Consider the following 19,769-nt stretch of genomic DNA (forward strand, 5'->3'; position numbering starts at 1 on the left):
ATGGAATTAATTATATTTAAAAAGTAAATTAATGTCGCATCGCTAGCATTTTTAAAAAGGAATACGGTATACCGTCTTCTCCCGGTGCAGAGTCTTTAATAGAAGCTAGAACACCTTTAAGTTCTACTAGAGTAAAAGGAGAGTCAAGTTCGAATAATTCGTCAGAGACGGATAGAGAAATATTGTAAAGGCATTCCGGCACATAACTAGGAGCAAGGCGATCTAAAAATTTATTCGCTAAAGTTAAATCGAGTGCAGAACGTGATGTATGATCACTAAAGGCAGATCTGAATCTTTTAATATTATTCCAAACGACTGATGAATTAACTTCTGGACAGATAGAAGAACAAAATCTTCTCCAGCCTTCTAATTTCTTTTTTTTCAGTAGTTTTCGAGTAGAACGTGAAACTGCGGTGTAAATTTCAAAATTTTCTGGTGTCATGTAATTATTATAATTTTTTTCAGCCTCTTTACGATTTTTAATTGCTTCCGTACAATCTTTGTCCCACCAAGGTGGCGAGGGAATTTTCCCTGAAGCACTATTTTTAACAGGAAATAATAAATCAGCAACCTCCTTCATATTTATCATCAAGTCATTACAACATTGATGTTCATTTCCATGGTAAACAATAGGTAACTCCGATATTTTATTATCTAAATATTGTTTGTAAATATTCCAGTCTACATTTGATAAATTATATTTAAGCCGAGGACCACTCTTTCGACTTGAGGGAATGGAAATTGGAAAAGAAAGAATGAGGGGAAAGTGATCGCTTCCGAAAGTAGAGGAATGAGGATACCACGACAGTGAAGAAGCTAAATCAGAAGAACATATTGAAATGTCAGGAGCACTAAACCCTTCATTCGGTGCAGTTCTACGTGTTGGTACATCTGAGTTAATAATACATAAGTTGTAAGTGTCAATTATCGTCAGGAGTTTTCCACCATAAAAATTAGAAGTAGAACTGCCCCACGATTGGTGTTGAGCATTAAAATCGCCCATTACGAGAAAAGGTTTAGGTAAAATTGAAAATAATTGTTCTAGTTGTGAATATATTTGGCATGTAGGATCAGGAATATATAAAGTAACAAAACAGATACCATTTATAATTATAGCAGCTGCATTAATGCCGCTATATACAGGAAGCGAAAAAGAAGAAAAAGGAAGGGAGTTTTTGACCAATATGGCAACACCGCCATATCCGTCAGCTCTATCATCACGGAGACTTGTAAAGCCTGAAATCCTAAAAGGATATCCTGGCTTTAACCAAGTCTCTTGGAGAGCTATTATAAAAGGATTATATTTATTAATCAAATAAAATAAGTCTGATTTCTTGTTTGTTATGCTACGACAGTTCCACTGAATTATTAGGACTTTGTAATCCATTGTGAGAAGTTAATAATTGAGAAAATACATTGTAAATGGCATCGTTGGACGGTGGTAAAGTTGTTTGTATCATTTTCGATTGCGATAACACTTTAATAAGCATGAGAATAATATCAAAGATGGATTGATTATTGTCAATATTATTTGATGATAATGCACAACCATTAGAGGGAGCAGGAATATTATATTCCTTAACTATGGCTTCATGGGCAGAACGATCATATCCTTGTTGTGCTTTTTGAGGAGAGCGTGGTTTAAGTGTAACTGTTTTTTTATGTGATGATTGAATATGTGGTAATGATGATTTCTCTTTGAGGAAAGAAGATTGAAAATGAGATTTATTGGACGGAGATGATGATGTTAATACATCTGAATATAGTTTAGAAGTGGGAGGATGAAATTTTGATGCTTCAGCATAAGAAACACAACTGTGGGCCATTGTTTCTTTAATGGCTTTCTGACGTGCATATTCAGGACATTTCTTACTAATTGCTGAATGAGAACCATTACACAAGATACAAGAAACATTTTCCTCATCTACTTCACATTTATCACCTGTATGATTTTGCCTGCATTTATAACACCGAGGATTTGAACGACACTGCATCTTGACATGTCCGAACCTACAGCAGTTATAGCATTGGATAGTGGGGTAAATGTACAAATCTACAGTTAATGATGTGTAAAACATAAATACTCTTTTTGGTAATATTTGTCCATCAAAAGTAATAACAATGGTTTCAGTATTAATAAAACTTGGTTGTCCTTCATTAATGGTCTTTTTCTTAATTCTTCTGGTTTTTAGAATTCTCCCACAACCTATAGGTACTGATATATTTTGGATTACTTCCTCTTCTGTCCAATCTTTAGGAATACCCCTCACAATTCCCATACGGGTTACATGGAAAGAAGGTATAAATGCCTTAAAATTATGTGTTTCTAAGTGACTATTATTTAAAAATGCATTTGCATTTTCAAAATTTGAGAAAGAAAGCGATAAACGGTTTCTTCCTATTCTTTTGAGGCTACCATTCACTATATTATTTATCTTATTAGTGTGTAAAAAGCGACCAAATGCAATAGGATGTAATGTAGTGTTATCATTAGGATGTGTTTCATTTTTTTGTACATGAACGACATAAGGAGCTACATCCTCGGCATTGTACAAAGTTCTGCTTAAAGTACTGGGTGGAGAAGCAGGTTTAACAGACTCGGTATTATTTACAACTGGTATTGATACTAGAGTTTGATTCTCATCCTCAATACATTGACAATCACTATCTTTAATTTTAGATTCGAGACCTTTGGTGTGCCTCCTTCGTTTTTTATTGCAATGTTTGCAAATGCGACGTTCGCCACGTACTCGCTTACGTTTAGAACTTGCAACGCTAGAACCATCTGTGTCCATACTAGATTCACCCAATATATCAAAACTATTATTAAATGGGATAGTTATATTTGCAGACACCTGGGGGTTGTCCCCCAGGGTCTATAGGTGGATCCATAATGTCTAATTAATATAGGTAATTTACTTACCAATATTTACAGCAACAAACACTATTACTACAAAATATACAATTATATATACAATCTAATACACAATATATAAATAAAACTAATCCTTATATAATTAAAAATAAAATTAATTTAAAGAAGATCAAAAAACACTCCCGCTTTTTTAAACGTTTCCCGCGCTTTTTTTCTCAAATTGATTTCTTTACAAACTTTTACATATATTTACAATTCCTGAGAGAGTATTATAGAGATATTATCTGCTTGGCTATCTCTTTGCTACTCGTATTCTTGCCGCTAAGGATCTGTGCCTGCATAACTTGACGCTGTATTATTGTCGGACGATGAAAATTGTTTGTTGTTTTTCGAAATATTGTCCTTTGGAAAAAAATATTTTATATAACTAATATGTCACCGTAACTCTTATGTCGCTTACTATTTCGATTTTACCCTGTACATATATCTAATGAATCATAAATGATATTAGTATAATTGAATGTACATGTCACCTTCTGCTTCTTTCTTTTCTTTTAACCTTTAATCCCAACATAAACACACACATAGTCTGTACTTTGTAAATAATTTTACTTCAATTTTAATTCTAATAAGTTTTAATGTTAAGTTTATTATCGCAATTTATATCGCTTTATTGTTATTTGTGTATTTTAACATTAATTGATTGCCTTAGGGGGAAAGGGATTGTTAGTAATAGGGTGTAACTGACCCAGTACCAGCAATACACCCTATCACGTCGCCATTCACGTAGTTCCCCCTGGGAACTATTGTGATTAATTCTAATGGAATTCGTCACGATGGGCTAACTGACCTGCTTTCATCCTCACCTATCACCTCTCACTGCTGCCCCGCCAGCGTATACCGATAGCGCAGACGGGTTTACCGGGGATTTCCGTTTCATTATCACCCATTAAAAAAAAATTGGTTGCCTTATATTTGTGTAGTGCATGGAGATGAAGCACTGGTGACTTGTAACACTGGTCTTTTCAAAACCTACTGCAGGCACCAGTCTTTCACAAAGTTGGTCTCACATATTTAATTGTATCACAAGTTGCTTTTTTTACTACTTTTTGTGAAGAGAAATCAAACTATTCATTCATTCTGGTGTCGGGTTTTCTTGTACATTGGCGCCAGGATGCTCTGTTTTAGGTTGTCATAGAAATTAGGTATCGTACTTTGACCTCGTTCTAGATATTGGATTACCATGTAATGGGAATGCTTCCTTTTCGAGGAGTTTTGTAGAAATATTAATGACAATTTTTAATGATGATGCTGCCATTTTTATTTATTATATGGTCGTACCGTATAAGTCCACTTTTTTATAGTTTGTTTTTTATTGACGGAACTCCGAAAATCCTCTCACGTACTCATTGCGTATTTTGTTAATAGACATCTTACCACCCACTTAGTGTTACTACACAATTTTTTTTATTTACATATATATTTATATACCATATGTTATGATTGTCTTTAGGTAATATAAGGTTTTCTATTTATTTTATAGAGACAATAAAAAAATTAGGAGCCGAAAAAAGGTAAAGGATCACATTCCATGGGGACAGACTGTTGGTTTGTTACTGAGTGGCTGATTAATGATCCTTTGAGAGTTTGCGTTTGTTTGGAATACGAAAATCGTTTTGTGCTTATTTCATATTTTAGCTTTGAGTTATACGAATTGATCTTGTATATAAAAACTATTTTATATCTACATATAATGAGGTGTTTGTTTTTTTAGATTTTTTATGTAACTTAGAATTGTAAATGAGTTGAAGATTCATTTAATGGAAACTAGTAATGCATAGCACCATTAATATTACGAAATACTCTGTGATCTCTATTGTATTATCCCATTCCCAATGATGTTTACGTACCATTGTTTCATACATATGTTTCACTCTCGTACACCCACTTTGATTTATAGCGGCGTCCCTCTTAAAAGATCATCAATGCCTAACTGTGGTAGCCAATTTGGTAAAATCCCTCTTATGGGGGAGGCCTATGTTCAGCAGTGGACAGTTAAAGGCTGATGTAATAAATAATAATCCCATTCATTCAAACTAAAACGCAGCATATAACCATAGCTGCTATACGGCAAAAACACGAGTGGGATAGAGGTATAAAAGATGTTAATTTTTCTTCAAAGTCTTCCTTTGGTACAAATAATGTTATATATTTAATAATAATCAGACAATTGTATCTACTGGGGTACAAGAAAACGAAATGTAGCACGACTACACGACCTTGTACTAGAGCGGAGGGGGATTGTTAGTAATGGGGACTAAATATCCCATTACTAGCAATGCATCTGTGGTAAGATGATAGTCACTAATGTTTATTATATATATCAACTTTTATAATATAATTGAATTTTAAAAACAAGCAGACAAATAAACATTTTGTTATATACATATATATTTATATCATGACGTTTGGTCACGGGACTCACTCGCAAGATGCGCGCGCAGGTCGCGCAGGTGCTTTGTGGTTGTTGGCTGCGCGCGCAACCCGCGCACGGGCCAGCGACTTGGACGAATCAAAAATATATTTGTTTTATTGTAAATTAATTCTTGTATTTTAATTATTAATTAAACATAATATAAAGTTGAACCCTACAATCAATCCTACATATCTTATCAGGTCGACTTGTATGCGATTCCCAATAGAAACCATCTTGATCAATTCTTGTTGAATTCACCAATAAGAGCCAACTGATTTACTTTCGTCCTCACCCAGCATCTCTTACTGATGTCTCGCTAACGTATACCAATAGCATAGGTGAGGTTACCATTCAAAAACGATTCTCCACAAAATGAAGGGACGATCTATTATATTGTAGGCAGTCGGAGGAATCAGGTGGCTCATACAATGTGGAAGGCTTATGTCCAGCAGTTGACAATCAAAATCTGAAATTATAATAAATATATAGACAATCATTTAACTGTAACATAGGCGGATTAGACAGTATAATATTTCATTTTCATTTAAGAGTTTCCTCTTGTCGGTGCAACCAATAATATAACAACAGTATAATTCAGTTATTAATAAATTATGCCTGTGGCTCTACTGATAAAAATATTACCTTTGTGGTTGCTCTAACCCTTAAAATAATAAATATCCTTTTATTATGAATATAATTGAAATCAAGTTGGCTAGATGTGTGTTTATGATAAAACACAGGTATATTTTATGTTACATTAAAATGATATAATACATGAAAGAAGAATTACGACAGAGTAATGAATAGAGAGGTAGGTAGGGACCGTTCTAGATGGACGTATTTCGAATAAATACGTAACTTGTTGAAGAAGGGACAAATTATAAGTATCCATAACTAGCGAGCGTGTATGAAAAGATTGATGAATGTGGAAGAAGCGAAAAAGGTTAGTTTGAATTGAAGTATTTGGCCTTCCATTGTTTCTGCTACTCCAATGGGAGATAGGCGTGATATGTTTGTATGTATGTACATTTTAATATATTAATTTTATTTAAATTGTTGATTGAAATAAATTGTCTAGTGTCTGAATTAATATATTTAATTATCAAGTAAAATGTAAATATCTTCTTCTGTTTTTCTTTTAAGTACTTGCCTCCGTCAACTCCTTGCAAGACTGCTGAGTTTTGTTGTTGTTTTTGAGAGGGGGAGAAGGTTCGTTCCATACTACGTTATCATGCACGGGGTCGCTTCTCGATAACCTTCTTTCTGGCTATTGTTAGTTCACCCTATGTGACTTGCCTGCTATTTTAACATATTAATAAACACGCTTGTAAGCTTTTTTATAATCCTGACTTCGTCTGTAATCTCGCAGGAAATCGAAACATCTCTATTAACCGTAATTGAAGCTTGTTTCAGTTTAACGGCGTCGATATCGTACTTTTTCAATTATCCTTCGCTGAAACGACGTATTTTTATAGTTAACTTTACGATCGTTTAATACTACCCAGATTGCCTATTAGGGTGTGTCCTTATTAGATCCAAATGGGATTTGATCATAACTCTATAGATTTTTATAGATTTTCAATTACCTCGTCCATAAAAGTGTCTATATATGTATGTCAGCCATTAACTGTCCACTACTGAACATAGCCTCTCTCATACGGTGGATGGGGGGGGGGGGGGTGTTGCCAGTAATTGCCACGCTTGGAAGACGGGTTGGCAACCGAAGTTTAACTTTTGTTGATGTTTTAAGACAGACGCTGTTGCCCACCCCTCCACCATAACCTCCCTTATTCGTCTCTTACGACACCCATGGGAAAGAAAGGGGTGGCCTATTCTACGAGTATGCCGGGACTTACACTGCGTGTAGTGTTTAATGAGATTTTAAATTTCGTTTTGTTAAACGATAAAAAGAGTTCTCAATTCATCTGTTCTTTTTTTCAATGAATGAATATGTGAGTACCTTATTTGCATTATATGGATACAGATAAGGAACAAATATTATTCTTTTAGTGTGCTACGTACATTATTACGTATTGGCATCTAGTTGGTTGATATGATATGGAAATATGAAATTTATTTTCCAATTATATTGCGTGATAGTCTATTCATATTTTTGTTGTAAATTTAACTTTTATTTGAAAAATCACAACAGTCATGTTTCTTGCCCGTCCTTCTCAGTTGAAACTGTATTCCGAAATGAGTGGTAAATTAAAAAAAAACTATCCAAACTGCTTATATTTCAATTTACTTGAATAAAAAAAATATTAAAATAAAAAAATCCTATTTTTTTGTATTTTTTATATTGCTAATAATATTACAATAAATGATTTTATTTACGTATCCGATATCAAAATCTTCTTAGAAGTCTATTCTGTTAAATTATATGAAGCAAAGTACCTACATGCAAAGTACGACCTTTGTAATCGTTGTGATATTATAAAATGTATTTTATATCTCTTAGGTTAACATAGACGCAACAATGTAGGTTAATGCGGCAGTGTTAACTTGTTTTTTAATTACCATTTTAATATTTCAGTTTGTTTTATGCTTGTCAAGTTGAGTACGCCACTAGCTATGATAGTTTCAAAGTTTGTTACGAAACACTTAAGTGTACGTGAAACTATGAAAGGTAGAGGAGACTCAATTTTAGAGATTATTTATTTATCTTTAAGATACAGTAGACGATTATAGGTGCAAATTTTAGAGAAAAAAAATACAAATAATATTAAATTGTAGCATACTTGAAATTTATTGAAACTGACAAAGATGTCGAAACTGGAAAGAAGATAAAAAGAAAAATGATGCTTTTTAAGTCTTTATTACTTTATATGAATTTTCAGAATTGGGCCTAGAATTACTTACAGGTACATCTCGTGTGTTGACACTTCTGAAAATTAAAGTATTATATATATCCCCTTTTTAACTATTTTTATATAACATACAAATATTTAAATGAACTATAAATGTTGCATCCATATAATTAATAACTACATAATTATATTATGTTGTTAAGTCACAAAATATTTATTTATATATTCCTTAATGACCACATTACAAAAATTGTTTGGTATAAAAGACGGACTTAATGCTATATAGCATTTTCTCCCATTCAATTTTTGCCAAAACAGAAACGTTTCATTGTCTCTATTTTAAAGCAACATCATTCATTTCAGGAAAGATAATTTCAATCAACTTTTATACATGGATTTAGTTGTGAGTCATCTTACCTCTTGCAGACGAGACTCCATTTTGAAAATGATACTTTGCTACCATCAACAACTAATATGTAGAGATGCTACTGACACGTTTTCTAACTTCATATTATTTACATTGTTACTATTCATTTACGATAAAGCATAACCATAACACGAGGCCCATTAAGTGTTTTAATATGATGTCAAACCGAGACGCTTTATAACTTTCAGAGTTCTTCTTCAGTTTACTGCAGAATAGTAGGTAGAGTAGTCATAAACTGCTTAGGTCATATTTTTATTATTATACTTTATGTATAATAAATATATTTAGATGTAGAAATACCTAACAACTCGTTGGCGTACGATTGTGTTTAAATGCAGCATACTTATATAAGTTTAATATAATATTATGGTATTATCTCATGAAATCTCATCACGAATGAAGATGACTTTTGTAGAAGAAAATCTTCTCTTCGAAAATAGAAGTGCTAAGTTAGAACTGTTTGTTACTAGTATCCGTATAAATTGGGGAAATGAGACTGCAATGCAGTATGGTCCCTGCTTAATGGGGCTCTATGTTTTAAGCCTTGCTATATTTCATGATAATGAGCTTATGTCCAATCAACTGAATATTACAAATGACTGTTAATATACCTATAAAGTTATAAACGATTTATTTACCTCTTACTAGATTTTAACTGCGACATTGTTCGCGTGACCACGACAAAATGGAGAATTTAATTAGGACTGTATGTTTTTTTGCATGTCATATATATATATGAGATGTAAATTTTGTTAAAAAAATAATAGCAAACAGCTAATATTAGAATTTTTAAAGTTATTTTTGCACTCTCAATCAACCATGTTAATTTTAACAGCTGTGCTCGCTAGGCGGGGGCGCAACCGTTCTCTCTGACTTCGTTTAAAGACTCAGTTTCATTTTGGGCATCGAATATAACATATCAGAAAACTAGAAATGTGTTCAATTGCTAGTCATACTAACTCTAATGTCTAAATTATTATTTGTATTTATTATAATATACTTACAATATTTCCTTAGTTCTATTTTAATAAATTGTTTTTAATTAAGTCATAAATTTTAAGGAATTAGTTAAATTCTTTTAAATTTTTGATAATTTAAACCCAAATATAATAAACATAATATAATAAGAATGGCCAAATGCATTGTTATTTTTATCTGTAAAATTGATGCTCGAATTCGAATCTTATCTGCGCGAGATATTTTCGAGACATCAAGACGAACGGCTGGACAAATGAATGGAGCCATCCATTTCAACTGTTTATTAGAATTCCTGGCAATTCAATGCAAATTTATCGTTGTCAACACAATATTTTTTTATACTTAATAAGTTAAGGTGTGTATATATATATATATATATATATATATATATATATATATATATATATATATATATATATATATATATATATATATATATATATATATATATATATATATCTACTCGTATCTATATCCCAAGTCTCTTGACGACACGGCGACGGAAAAGAATGAAATAGGAATTTTTTATAGTTCAAAAATTCCTTTTCCTAGCCTAAAATTTTTTTGGTGCAAGAAATTTTTTTCCTGATAAAATTAATAAAGGAATGACATAGGAATATAACTCTATCAGTTGCAAAAACAACTAACAAAATCGGTTTATAATTGTTGAAAATAATACACATGAAAAACGTCATGGAAACAGAAAATCTTTTATTTTTATAGCCGTCTTAAAAACAAGATAAAATTCTTAATGTTTCGCCAACATGATATTCTAAGACGAGACCTAATTTCCTCGTAATATTAGACTTGTTGAGTTAGCAACATTTTGTCGAGTCAATTTCTAAATGTATAAAAAATTAAAGAAAAGCGTTGCTAACGTCTACCTGATTAATTATACACTGCGCGTCGTAGAATAGTGTGAATAACAGCTGACGTTTTGGAAGATTTTATTGTAAACGAACAATTTTTTGTGGGAAACCAATGAAATAAATAAATGATACAGGATTCAAGATCAAATGTCTGGTTGAATTTTTTTTTGTAGCAACCTTTTTTCTTAATGCATTATAGCTTTTAAAGAGCGATAATAAATTTAATATTAATGAAATATATTTTTTTATAACAAAGACTTAGAAAAAAAAATATGACTTTTTTGCACTATATCTTCTATTGCCGCCGCCATGCTTAGTTAATAGTCAATTCTACTTCTATAATATATTCATATGTAAATATCAAATTCAATATAAACATTTAAATTATGTGTTTTCTTTCACCGCATTCATCAGTATCCCATTGCAAGCTTAAGTTAGTGACAGAGTTTAACAACGATTCCTGCTTCACTACACTTTTATCAGATGTTATATATTGTTATTTTTTCATGCTAATAGTAAATTTGACACCTATACTATGCTGTAAACAGTATACTCTGTTATATTCAAGGTACTGCTCGAGTCTATAGGCGGTGATTACCATTTTCCATTAGGAGAGCCGACAGCTTGTCTGCCATTCTAAGTTGCATAAAAAATAACATATACAGTATAAAGCTTTCATCATTAGAAATACATCAGAAATTATAAACAGTTGCTTTTAGGCTAGCAGAGCCAAACTCGTATTTTGTAATGCAAATCAAAATGGCAAATAAGTTGATACCTATATTGTAATGTAAGAACAACCTGGTTGAGGCGTATCATGAGCTGCCATGATGCAAGCACGAGCTTAAAGATGGTCCCGCAAGTGGTCGAGCATTGTCAACTAAAATACACGTAAGTCAATCCGGTTGTTCTCAAATTAAAACATAATATACTTGTGGAGGGGGGATTGTTAGTAATGTGAACTACCAGTAATATACCCTGCTAGGACGACCTCCACGTGGTCTCCCCTGGAAACCATCGTGTTGAATTGCAGGTGTATTCATCACGATAGGCTCACTGCCCCGGCAGCGTATACCGATAGCGCAGGCGGGGTTATCATTTCATTATCATCTATTAAAAAAAATTATACGAAACTTTTAACAATAAATACCTGATGGACAGCTATAACTGTCGTCTATAGACAGGCATGAATATCATAGAATATATTGGTTATAGATTTGGCGTGTTTACAAAATATATCTGTATAATTTGCCTTTTCCATCTATCGAAACTTGTCATGTCACTCCGCATTATAATTCTGTATACATAATGGATTTATCATTTATTTTCTTGATACAAATATAGAAATTGTTTATTAATAGAAGAATAATAAGAGAGATTGTTCTAATCTCCTTCTACTATCACTCAGATAAACCTATTTATTTATATATAATAATTTATTTTTAGTAGTATTAATAACTATCTACTCTTTTGACGATCTTGGTGGTATAGTGGTTTAACACGCTGCTTAGCCTTCTAATGGTCGCGGGTTAGATTCTCATAATAAAAATTTATTAGTTAATCTTGGGGGGGTTTGCCAATAGTTGCCACATTTGGTAAGTGGATTGGCAATCGCAGTTAGGCTTTGAAGATGTTTTAAGAGGGACGGTGTTGCCAATCTCTCGCCCTCCCTTAGTCGCCTCTTACGACACTCACGGGAAAGGAAGGGGTGGCACATTCTGGACCACACGGCGAATTTACGTACATAGCAAACAAAATATACGTGTATATTATTATGTCGAGATAGTTGTTTGCTATTTTTAGCATGTATATATTAAAAAGTATTCAAATATAACATTATTAAATATTGTATATATTTTTAAAACGTGACTTTTGTATTATATTAATAAATAATACATGTATTAATGTCTAAATAATAGTGTTGTAATATTAAATGCCTTAATTAAGCATGCTTTTTTCCAGCGGTATTTTAAAAGTTATTACTCCTCATAATTAACGGGCTCATTAACTGAATATCGAGGGTGTTTTGAAGCGATGTTTAACGCATAACAACCTATTTTATTTGATGGTTATTTAAAAAATCATTAACTGTACTGTATTTTATATAAGTTATGGTAATTATATGTAATATTTTTTTTATTTCTAACTAGCTATTTTCCATAGCTTTATTCATGTGGATCAGTGTGTGAAATGTACTATTTGTTAAGGTTTAAAGTATTCGTGTACTATTTATTTATTTAAATCAGTAGTTTTTGCCTCAAAAACTAACTCTCTGTCAATAACATTTCCTCACTCCTCCTTTACTTCTTTGTATTGATTGTTTACTACTTAACATATAGGTTATCTTGTCTAATCTCTTAATAAATAATTAGTAGTATCTTTAAGTCTTTTAATTTATAACTGCGGTTGCCAACCTGTCTGTCAAGCGTGAAAACTACTGGCAAAGCCCTCCAAGGAGAAGCCTATGTTCAACAGTGGACAGTTAACGGTTGATATGGTATGGTACGACTAAGGGAAGGCGAGGGACGGGTAGAAGCGTCCTTCTTAAAACATCTTTGAAGCCTAACTGCTGTTGCCAATGGCAACTACTGGTAAAACCCTCCAAAGGGGAGATTATCTGAGCAATGGGCAGTTAAAGGCTGATACAATATATTTTTAATATTTTCAGTTGTTCAGTAAATCTTACAATATTTTTTTTTTATTACAAATTGTTTATTAATGGTAACTGACGTTATATTTTTCTCAGCACCGAGTCTATGTAAGTACAAATCGATTCAAATTTATTCACGTCAGTATAACGGGATGAATTTAAAGTGGGCGAAAGATAAGCTTTGCATATTCATGCAAATAAACATTTTCTAAATGAGTAATAAAAATAGGAGTTTTCTTAGCATAAGAATTTTGTTTTGATCTAAACAAAAGTGTTAGCAAAAATGATGAAAAAAAATATGAAATTATCACAAGGTATTTTGTACCAAATTATCGACGTTATTCCATCAATTAACTACGTTTTTCAGTTTATAGAATATATGCCATTATTGAAAATACTGAAATATAAATTCTGTTTGCTTCATCCTATCGGCCCCTTATGACTTCTGTAAGATTTTTACTTACTTTAAAAAGGAAGAGATTTTCAGTTTGGCAATTTATATTTAAATATTACTTAATATAAATATTAAGTAGGCGATTTATTTGTTGATTGATTTATGATTATTTTTAAAATAATAACATTACGCAGACGTCGGTACAAGTTCTAGATACATTCTTAGTTTAAAAAGTCTTTGTGTTTATGATATGTAACTGATTAATTGTATTAGTTAAATCCATATTACTTATATTTAATGATTAAATAAGGAGATAACTGAATGATGAGTTACGTTAAGGTAAAAAAGCCAGAAAACATTATTATTGCTTTGAGCAAGACGCCTACTCTCCTCATCTGGGATTACAAGTGACAGAAGCAATCATAGCGTTTGATTTAAAAAGTTTCCACTCTACCTGCAGTGTTGATTGGATTGAAAATTCTAGAATAATAACTATGTTATTGAACGGAATGAAATGGATTTCGCAATGTTCGATCACAAATTGTGAAAAAGTATCAATTGTAAAAAAAAAAAAAAAAATTGAAGAGAGAGGGTTTGTGGTTCGGTTTGGATGTTGTATATATATATATATATATATATATATATATATATATATATATATATATATATATATATATATATATATATATAACAACTAGGTCCATTTGGAATTGGCCTCAGTGGGTCTACTGACTTTTTTCTAAGACTAAGAACTACCTCCCGATTTTTTTCTTTAAATATATTAAATTATTTTCTTGAAATTATATACACGTTAATTTTTGAAATAGAGGTTTCATTTCTTATTTAAAAAAAAATGTTATACTAAATCGTTGAACTATCCAGGTGCAAATTAATATAATTCTCCTCTCCGTTATTTCTTACTAATAGAACTAGCATTTCCAATCAGTTCAGTAGAACAATACGAATATACTCGTAAGATATTTTTACTGAAATTCCCTTCCCTCACTAAAATCTTGGCTGTTTCCTTTGTAATAATCACATTTCATCCTTGTTCCAAGTCTATTCAGATGTTTACTCCAGTTTCACGTTAATAATATTAATAGGATAGTTGAAATTGCTTTTTGTAATTTGAATTTTGAACAACCCCCACACCCAGAACCTTGCAAATTAGATGACTGGCCCAGTTTATACGGTGTTGTGCTCTACAAGTATGCATAATTTCTTATATTACTTCGCATTTTTTGCATATCCTTATCATGATTTCTTTTCGTAAGAACACCAGATTGTGATTGTATACAATCATCTTGATTAAATTAACTAAATTCATTAAAGTTCCTACAAATCTACTATAACAATTAAAGTGTTTTGTCGCAGTCTTTTAAATTGAGAAAAGACAGAATACTTGAATTGTAGCTAAAAATGTAACTTCAACAGATTTTAGGAGAGGAGTCACGTTTTTAGAAATAATAGGATATTATTACAAAGAAGAATGATTTGATTATTTGCTTGTAATAGATAAATATAAAAAGTACTTGACCGAGTTTAATAATATTTTCACTAATACAGAGATATAAGCAGCGAGTAATATGAGCAGTATTATATTTTAGGAACAACGAACGAAACCAAAACAGATCGTTAGTATAATAATAAATATAAGATAGAACCGAAAACAAAACTAAAAACATGTTAAGATATTTACTGGTTTTTGCAACTTTTATAAGACTTGTCTACAATATTAATCTTATTTATATAGCTTTAATACTAAAACTATGTCAAAAAAATTGTCATGTGGTCACAGCATAGAATAGGCCACCCCTTCCTTTTCCGTAGGTGTCGTAAGAGCCAACTAAGGGAACTAAATAATCGAGAAATAGTTAGCAGCGTTTACTTAATACATCACCAAGGTTTAATTGTGGTTGCCAACCCGTCTGCCAAGCGTGGCTACTACTAGCAAGACCTATCATCATGGGGCCTGTGTTAAGCAATGAACAATTCACATCTGACATGACTACTAAAAGAATGTATAAAAAATTAATAAGTATTTTTATTCATATATATTTACAAGATTGCTCTCAGCAATAAGACCGCCTTACTGTACTTATACAATTGTATCGTTGTGTTTATAAATTGCCTTGCTTATTTCCTTTATTGTATATTGCAAATAAAGTATACTCATTCATTCATTCTTTATAATTGAACACAAAAAATCTATAAAATGTATTTATTAAAAAATATTATCGAATGATTGAAGAATATCGAAATGAGTGAGGTATGAACATTTCTTTATATTTTTATATCCATCTGTCGTCTATTATTGTTCACCGTCAACCGAGTATATTCGTATTGTTCTACTGAACTGATTGGAAATGCTAGTTCTATTAGTAAGAAATAACGGAGAGGAGAATTATATTAATTTGCACCTGGATAGTTCAACGATTTAGTATAACATTTTTTTTTTAAATAAGAAATGAAACCTCTATTTCAAAAATTAACGTGTATATAATTTCAAGAAAATAATTTAATATATTTAAAGAAAAAAATCGGGAGGTAGTTCTTAGTCTTAGAAAAAAGTCAGTAGACCATATATATTATATATATATATATATATATATATATATATATATATATATATATATATATATATATATATACACCTGATTTGTAGAAGTAATAGAACCGAATATTATTTCTAGAGATTACGAGTAAAGATAAAGTATAGATCACGTTTTAACTTGGACTATTAGAAATACAACAGTGAAAACTGTATATATTATATATGTGTATGTTGTAGTTTTTGCGTGATGCCGGAACAAACATACAGACACACGGATAGAGACAGACCAACTGACAGACAAAAAATTCTAAAAAAATTTTTTGCATTTATTAGATTTATTAAAACTATAATAATTTTTCTTAAATAACTCCCATGTACAGACATCGTAGTTACAATTACAATAAATATACTTAGTTACAATTTTATTATATTAGTGAGATTCCATTTTATTCTTTGTCATAAAATCAGTATTTTTTTTATTACCACTATAGTGGCAAACAAGCATACAGCCCACCTCATGGTAAACGGTTACCGTATCCTACGAACGCCTGCAATACCTTTAGCATTACGCGCACGTTGCTGACCCCGAAGAAACCTCTTTACTCCCCTTTTATTAATTGAATGATTATTCAAATCAACGCACAGCTAAAATATTAAAAGTGTAGATCTAAAAATTTTAATCAATATATGACAATCAAAAACTATTTTTGGGATACACTTTTATACGAAAAAAAGCGAGGAAAAAGGTCAGTTAGGAAATAAAACGTTAAAGGAAAAAAATATAATAATTAAGCATACATTAATTAATAACAACATTTGTCTATTAACGATCCATTGCGAATTCAGTAACATTCATAATTGAAGCACACGAACACATAGTGGGTGGCAAATGAAAGGATGGAATTACTGTATTTACTCAACTGATTTAATACGCATAAATACATTGACTGTCAGAGACGCATTCGCTTGATCAAGCGACAAACGGGAATAGACTAATCAATAGTATAGTATAAGTACAGTTATAGTTTTTAATAGATCATAGACTATTAGAAAATGAGATTGTACCCATCTTATTTTACTAATATAATAAAATTGTAACTGAACGATGCCTTCACATGAAAGATAATATAAAATGATGTAATAAAAATTATGATACTAATGGTTAAACTCCAAAAGACTACATGTAATTATATTTTTTCGTGCATGTTAATTATATTGCGTATCTTGCTCTATGCTAAATAGTATTTGTGTAGTAAATTCCATGATGATTGGTCGAGCATTAGTAGGTAACAAACAAATACATTTTCACATTTATAATAAAAAAAAAAATCACATTTATATATTAGTGAGAATAACCGACTATGCATACACGATTAACGTATCGGATCTAAAAAGTAATAACAATGTTTCCTCTAGTAACGTGCCATCTTGTTAGGATATTAATAATTAAATGAATCGATGCGAGCGGTTTATGATGGAAGCAATAAAGGAGGGAGTGTTTGCCCTTTAATTAAAGTTGCTTTAATGTTATCATAAGTTGGTATGAGTTTATTATTAATGCGGCCCGTGAAATCAATAACGTACTTATATTTATGTATGAGCACTTAGGAACATAGGCGTATTTAGAAGGGGGGCCGGGTGGACCGGGCTCACCTTAGAGTTGTCTACTACCCATCCTAGAATAAGGAGCGGAGGTTTCAGTTATAAGTAAAGACAGGTCGGAGAGTGCATATGCACCTTATTTAATAGGTATGTCTTAATACGCCAATGCTTAGGTCTTATTTTCTTGAAGAATATGAACATCTTGTCAAAGGGGAATTTTAGAAGGGATTTGTCATCTTTGTCCAACTCGTATTGATTCGACAACGCAGCTGTACTTGCTTGGTTGTTCGAAGAGTAGAATATGACAGTGGCATTACTGTGTGGTCTCGGTATAGAATGGGTTACCTCTTTCTTTCTCGTGGGTGTCGTAAGAGGCGACTAAGGGAATTTAATGGGAAATAAATAAAGGTATGGTCAGCAACATTCTTCTAAAACATCAGGAAAAGTCTAACTGCGGTTGCCAACCCGTAGGCTAGGCGTGGCAACTACTGGCAACCTCCCCCCCCCCCTTATGGGGGAAGCATGTCTTCAGCAGTGGGCAGTTCACAGCTTATATGATGATAATTGCAAGTTTCAGAGATGTAACATCTTAGTCCACAGAAATACGTCAGAGGTACTATGGAAATCATAGTATACTCTGTGATATCAAAACTTACAATTTTTTGAAAATTTCAACTTTTTAAAACTTCAGCATCTTGAAGTGGTTCCTAATGGTACCATCATATTTCAGATGTAGCTTGTTTGTTACTAACGCAACTACTCAGCAGCAGCAGCATTTCTGAACCCATGTGACTACGATGTCATAAAAAGAGCATATTCCTTTTTTAAAAGGCCAACAGCACACATGCAATTATATATTCCAGTGTTGCGAATGCTCATGGGTGATGGTAGTTACTTATCATCAGATGAGCTATGCGGCTTGTTTTGTGTTATAAAAAAACGAGAACATGTACATCGGTTATTTCACATCATTCACGTTATAAAATGAGCTTCTAATTGGGGTTTACCTAAAGACTATGCATGAGGTTTGTTAAAAAGATCGTAATAAGTACTGTATTGTATTGTAAAGTCTTTATTGTACATAATTTACATTGGACACATTAAAAGATTTAATATACATAGGCGGGTTCATGTCATAAGGGGATTTTTTACACCAACCTATGAGAAGCTAAAAGAAAACTATAGATTGTTCGATAAGTTTTTTTTTTAAGTCGGCAAAAGTCCACCCTCACACAAGACATGATTATTTACCATTGTTGTAGTATAAAAAACATAGTTCTAGTTTCCAAAAATCCCATAGCCATACTTTCCAAGTGCTGTAAAGTCGTGTAACATTAAATAAACAGGTATTATAGTATCCATATCTGTGCCAAGCATTACTTATTAAATAGCATCAGTATCTAACACCCTGCAGAGTGGCTATTCTTGAAACAAACAGCACTCGAGAGGGCAGCGCGCACTTATGGTTCAAATGTGGGTAACTGCAAGTTATAAGACGTGGCGAATCTGCTGGATTTTAACAAAGACAAATATATTATTAAAGAGAGTGGAACAAGGTACAAGTATTTTGAATAATGTTACTAGCAATTCGGTCCGGCTTCGCACGTTTAGATAGAATTTTCGAAAGTAACATATTGTCTATGTTATTTTTTTTTTATACAACTTAGAATGGCAAACAAGCTGACGACCCACCTGATGGAAAGTGGTAACCGTCGCCTATAGACATGAGCAGTACCATGGACATAATAGAGTATACTGTTTCGCCCATGACACCCCCCATGTGTTACCATTCCTAAGGACTCAGATGTTATTCCTCTGTACCCAGTAAATTCACGCCATATTCCACCCTTCAAACCGAAACACAGCCATGCAAACACGGTTAAAACACGAATGGGACAGAGGTACCCAAGCAATCGACTTTTGTACAAAGTCTCCCTCTGGTATGTTCTGTTATGTTATAATCATCATCTTCGCGACTGACTCTTGGCCACAATAGAATATCAGTGTTTTGTTCTTTTAAGGGCAAAGCAATAAACTGAGTTGTGACCATTTTGTGTTACTGTGGCACACGCATGTAGGAAAGAAAGGAAATTGTTAGTTTATATATATATATATATATATATATATATATATA

The sequence above is a fragment of the Galleria mellonella genome, unplaced genomic scaffold (assembly GCF_026898425.1).
Source record: "Galleria mellonella isolate WM207_F2 unplaced genomic scaffold, CSIRO_AGI_GalMel_v1 utg40, whole genome shotgun sequence".
Classification (NCBI taxonomy): domain Eukaryota; kingdom Metazoa; phylum Arthropoda; class Insecta; order Lepidoptera; family Pyralidae; genus Galleria; species Galleria mellonella.